General features: G+C 38.3%; 1 protein-coding gene across 1 annotated transcript in view; it reads left to right on the top strand.

Annotated features, from left to right (window-relative positions):
• Positions 1-2,794: 2,794 nt before the first annotated feature.
• bmpr1ba (bone morphogenetic protein receptor, type IBa) overlaps positions 2,795-6,000 on the top strand; it is an 87,685-nt gene continuing 84,479 nt past the window's right edge. The window contains 1 exon segment of the mRNA XM_012882333.3: positions 2,795-2,892. The gene's annotated coding sequence lies outside the window, so the exon portion shown is untranslated.

Here is a 6,000-nt window from a genome sequence, read left to right as displayed (position 1 = left end):
AACACCACACATCCACTTGGAGGTACTCATAAAATGTAAGGCACCATCCATCAATAGAATGTGTTTCTATCAAAATCAACACTGATTATAAGTTACAAATCTACTCAATAGACATTTCAGAACTCAATGTTTTTTTTAATGCCTAATTTCTTCATGTTTAGGCATACCTAACACATGCATTTTTATGTTCTTTTTTAGATATATGTCAATGTCAATTTTATTTATACAGCACTTTTAAAACAGTTGCAGCTGCTCCAAAGTGCTGTACAATTACTAGCATATCCACCGAAAAGAAAAGAAAAGTAATCACAGAGGCTTAAGAGTAAAAAACTAAATAAATAGGATCCTTCCTTCAGCCATCTAACTGGCAGAGCACAACAAATAGGGGCAGTGGTGCATTAATCTATGCTCTATACAGCCAGAGAAAAATGCCACTAACTCAGCAGTAATTCTGTGATTTTGTTTAAGGACTGTAATGCTAATCATACACCTAGACACATTTTCTTGTTTTGGTAATAAAGAAAGTAGTACAAGAGGCATCAATATAGGCTTTGGCTGTTATTTACAAAACGACCCCTTCTTTGTATATCTGACATTATTTTTACATTATATTCTTAAATAAATGTGTAATTGCTGTTGAAGTGGAAGTAAATTTGAAAAACAGAAATATTTTTTGGTGTTTTTTTTTCAAGCAGTAATTGAAAATGCATCACAATCACCTCAGTAACACAATAAATTGGAACCTGGAATCCTAATATAGATTCACACAACATATGAGGCTCATTGGACTTTTAGTTTAGCTTTTACAGTCTTCAATATGAAGAAAATTCCAGCCATTTTTAGGTCTTTGACACACAGCTCACCTGAAATAATACAGTTCTTTTGCCTGTAATCTATGTATAAACACATATAAAGAGCTATCAGCATAAGCTTTTGCCAACTGACAAAGGACCACACCATCTTTGAACGTCTAGCAACTTTTGACAATGCTGCATAAATAAGGTTGTAATAACAGTTGAAATAAATAACTTTTAGTTTTTTTTCAGTGAAGCAGAAATGAAGAAAATAACATAAATAAAACACTCCACTAAGTAAGTGTTCAATTTTAGCATTACATTTACACAAGCAGGGGCTAAAATAAAGATTTTTACAAATATTTTTGCACACTGGCTCTTTTAGTTTAGCTTTTACAGTCTTCATTCTAATTTACCGGAGGCTGGACACCTGTTGTCCTCCTGGAGATGAACTTCAGGTGTGCTGGTGCCTCATCAGGTTTCCTTCTCAGTCTTCAACGCCATGTGTCTGATGAGCGACCTGCTTCTGGCGTCTCCACACCTTCTGCTCCGGCTTCAGACCACAGCATAGCCATTGGCTCCCCACTAGAAGGCATTCTACAGGAAAAAAAAAAAAAAAAAAAAAAAACATTATTTACTGTTAGATGGTTTGTAATGACAAATAAATAAATTAAATTTAAAAAATAACATTTTATAACACAGCCTCTGATACTAAAATATAGAAAATAACACAAATGATAAATACATTTTTACAAACTAAAGGAGTATAGATTACAAGTACTAGAAAAACAGGCAAGTTTTTTTTTCGCACTTAGTTTTACATCAACCATGCAAACTTTGTGTGTTGTCAACCCCATGCTCTAGCTGTAAACATGATCTCCAAAGCTGTGGGTAGATGCCTTTGTTTTATTAGCAGGAATCTCCAGTAAAACCACAAAATACTATACAAATCTTAGTCTTTCCGACTTAAATATAGAAAAAAAAGGCAATCTTGTCTTTCTTTCTAGAGAGTCCATAAAACTCCTGGTTTTATGAATCTATTTTACCCAAGCTTCACCTTACCTACTTTGCCATTTTACGCATATTCCTACTCAAAGCTTACCCAGTTACAAACAAGCATGCATGCTTTTTTTTAGCTAGATAGCATACATACTGACTCTTACTACTACTATTTGCATGTTAGTTTCTTTCAATACGGATAAATTATATCAGCCTTAGAGGGGTCTCAGGTGCAGTGGTGCTTCCAGAAATGTTTCACAGGGGTGGCCAGATGACACCACTTAAACTCTTGGGGTGGCACAAAAAGTAGTTGTAGTAAAGCTGTCTGTAGAAAAATCTTAAAGACTTAAGTGAATGCCTACTAATATCTTTTGGTTTGTTGTTTGATTTTATTAATGATCTAATGTGCATTGACCAATAACAGTACTGTTAACATTTTGAGTTGAACAACATTTCTTTTTTATTGTGTAATTGTATTAGGAATAAGGTGTACACCCCCTGGTGGCGCCATTGCTCAGGTGAATGACCAGACTAATTTGACATCACATCCAACCAAACCTCAAAAAACACTCCAAATGCTCGCAAAACAAGTGTCCAGTGCCTCTCAGACCACTCTGAGGAGCTGCGAAGCTTCTTTTGTCAGCATGAATTCTCGTCTGTGATTGGATGGCTGAGTGACTTGAGGAAAGTTCTTTGCCATAATAAGACCAACACAGGGTGAAAGAGCAAGGATTTAACTTTCAAAAACAGTTAGATTTTTTATTTATTTATTTTTTTGATGGGAGAAAAATGAAGCGACACATCTGTCCTAAAAGGGTTAAAAGACTGGAAAGGCAGGGGGAAAAGATAGCAGTTTTGAAACTTACTTAAAAAAACATAATAATTTATTCTCCAATAAATGTATGTGGAGGATTTAAACTTTCTGCTTCTTAGCTGAACCGGTGGTGGGTGGGAGTTGGGGGGGCGCTGATTGAGCAGCCCGCGAGATTGTTGCTTTTTTCTCTGCCCCTGGTCCTGAGCGAGACTTGAGTCGGAGAAAAGTGCTCCAACTTCGATCTGGAATCAGCGCCAGTCGAGCAGCAACAATGATCATATAAAGGTGAGTAAATTATTGAACATTTACGGGGGGATATAAAACAGCCGGGTCGGTTTAGATAGTGAAGTCGGTTCGCTTTTCCTGCGCGATCTCACCCGAGATTGAAGTTTGACAGGCTCGACTCTGCGGGTGTTGACAGTCCACGCGTGAGGCGGATTTAGATACTTACTGTGAGAATTCACCTCTCTGCTTTTAGAGCTCCAACTCTTTACAACGACGAGAGATCAGTCCAAGCGCAAGTTTACTTGTAGGTTTGTGCCTGCGGTGATACGTTTCTCCGCTCACCGCTGTGTGACTGATGTCTACGTCTACCCCCCCCCCCCCCCCCCCCCCCCCCCCAAAAAAAAAAGAAAAAAAGAAAATCAATAAATATAGGCCCATAACCTAGACCTTGGTTTGCAGTTTGATGCCACCCCTTGTTATCATAACAAACAGCAGACTACTCTTCTGGTTGTGTACTGGAATGCGCATCATGTTTTTCTGTGGCCTGAATTTTCATCATTTCATTATTCTCGTCACCTATCTGAAGATGTGGGCATCAGTTCCTTTTCTCTCCCTTAAAGACAACAGCATGCAAAATCTGTGTATGCCTTAGATTTGTAGAGAGGGTTCCCCTTTTCAAGAGCACAGAGCAGGAAAACACACACACACACACACACACACACTGAACAACAGCCTGTAGCAATGAACAATCCACAGCCCAGTATTCCCCACGCACCATACTTATATTCACAGGCATGCACTCAGTGTTCAGCTCTCCCTCTGAGTCCAGTAACCAGTTCCAGGTGTTTCTCAGTGTGGGTTGTGGCAGAGGTGTATCTGTATCTGTATGTGTGTGTGTGTGTGTGTGTGTGTGTGTGTGTGTGTGTGTGTGTGTGTGTGTGAGCTTCGATGTGAAAGTGTCTATCCAGATGGCACAGTACTGTGGCTCCTCCAGATCTTACCACACCTCATCTGTGGGGGTGCAGGGGTTAGAAGACAAGGGGACCCCGCAGGAAAACACTCAGCAATTATGAGACAGAGAAGCCGAGTTCCAGACGTGCATGCATGTGTAGAGAAGAGAGTGTGTATGGTGGGGGATATGTTTGTTTTTCCTCATCTGTCCATTAGAAAGTGTATACTGTTGTTGGGCTTTAGGTTAGGAATTTATCATGCAAATGATGAGAAAAAAAAATCCGTTCTTCAACTGAGTCTTAGCAGCTGTGAACAAAATAATTTTTATCTGTGTGCAAAATAAAATATATAAACTAAAATAGCGATTAATGACACAGACTCTTGGAAATTCACATCACATTGCTAGACCTTAATCGACTCACTAAGAATAGCAAATCTGTCAGAAACAAACTTCATTTGTGACTCTCTGGAGAGAAAGCTGAACGAAACACCAAAGGGAAAAAGCTAGCCGGGGGAATTTTCAATAAATTCACACAGCCCTTTCAGTAAAAATCTGTGTGAGGTCATTCAGTATGAGATCAGTCTCTAAATAAAATGAGCAAAACATGCCCCTGTAGGAAACCATTTCTGGTATGAAGGTACACCCAGGTTTTAAAAAGCTGTGATTTCAAAACTACAAAGCTCTTTCGTCATGTCGCTCCTACGGTTTAAAGTTTTTTTTAAAGAAATGCAGGAAGAAGTGACTGGATTTTTTCCACGCTTTATGGAAAATAAAGTCATGCAGGACTGCCCCTCTGCCACCTTTTGCTGCACTGCTCGTCAGATTGTTGAAAGAAGGTTCTTATGATTTTTTTTACCATGTTTACAAAAAGGGAAAATTGAGCTTTTTCAAAGTATTTATGGTAAAAATAAAATGTGGGCAGTTATGATGTGGAAGCTAAAGAAGAGTGAGAAATTGCTCCTGGTAAAGGCAACATTTTTTTTAAAACTACAGCTGAGAAGCTACGAGCTGCAAGTCTGTGAAGCAGCCAACTTCAGGCTCACTACCAGAGCAGATAGCCTGACTATTTTACTAGCTAATATCAGCTTGTTAAGACTCCCAATGTTAATGTGAATGGTCAAGTTTGCTGGAAACTAATACTAAATGCAGCTGTTTTAATTTTCAAGTCTATAGAAAAGTGGATGAGCAGAGTTAAGTTAGATCTATGCTGTTTTATGCTCATCCTTTCACTTGTATTTCAAAACTGGGTTTAGTAAAATTTCAGTACTTAGCCTTTGAATCTAATTATTTGCCATACAGTTTTTGGAAATGTTCATGGGTGGAAAATAACTGGCAAAATAAGACACTAAGTGAGACTGCAGGGTAATAGGAGCTTGAATACTCTTCAGGTGAAGTCGAGGACAGTTTGCTGGTGCTAAGCCTTCCTTAGATCAATTTCCTCTATTTGGAATGGGAGGCGATAAGGATCAAAAACAAACCCAGATAAGGCCCTCCAGCCAGAGGCTGTCCTCTTGAAGATCTTACTCGTTTTTAATTACTGTGTCAGGGTGATTTATTGAGACATTCCAAGATTTTTCTTTATCTGAGTTCCTAAATCAATCTTTCACAAAAAAAAAACAATGTAATATTCTGAAATAGTAAATCACAAAAAATAACCTGTAGTTGGTGCAGCTCCCCTTTGTCAGCAAGGTCCAGGCTCTGTCTTCCTAACCAAATGGAAAAAAACAGACACCAAAAAGTTGTTGTTGTTTAGCAGCATAAGTGAGCTTCAAACATCTCACCTACAGAGAATGAAGATAATCTCTGGTGGAAAACAAATTGACGCAAACTTCACCACATCTTGATTTATGTAAAAGCTTTAAATGTCATTAAGCAATGAGGTTCAAAGAGGGTGGGATAAGGATTCCAATTCAATGACACAAGCAGCTCATTAAATGAGTTTTATACATTTTAGGTTTAAATTGTCAGCTGAAACCTAGAATTACACATTACGTAGAAGACTGCTGCTGGCTATATTCATAGATATATTTAGAGAAACCTCCATACAGCTCTGTTTGGATACAGTCCCATAATGCTTTTTCCCTGAAGTCTTAATGAACTGACAGCTGTAATCCATTGTTTTGGGCTGTTTTCTCTAGTTTTTGAGAAGTGACACAAGACACTTGACTTCACTCAACTCCACTTCTGCAGGACATGTTTTTTTGTAGAAGATTGTG

Source organism: Fundulus heteroclitus, chromosome 12, assembly GCF_011125445.2.
Source record: "Fundulus heteroclitus isolate FHET01 chromosome 12, MU-UCD_Fhet_4.1, whole genome shotgun sequence".
Taxonomy (NCBI): Eukaryota; Metazoa; Chordata; class Actinopteri; order Cyprinodontiformes; family Fundulidae; genus Fundulus; species Fundulus heteroclitus.
This window is presented reverse-complemented; position numbering and strand designations above follow the sequence as displayed.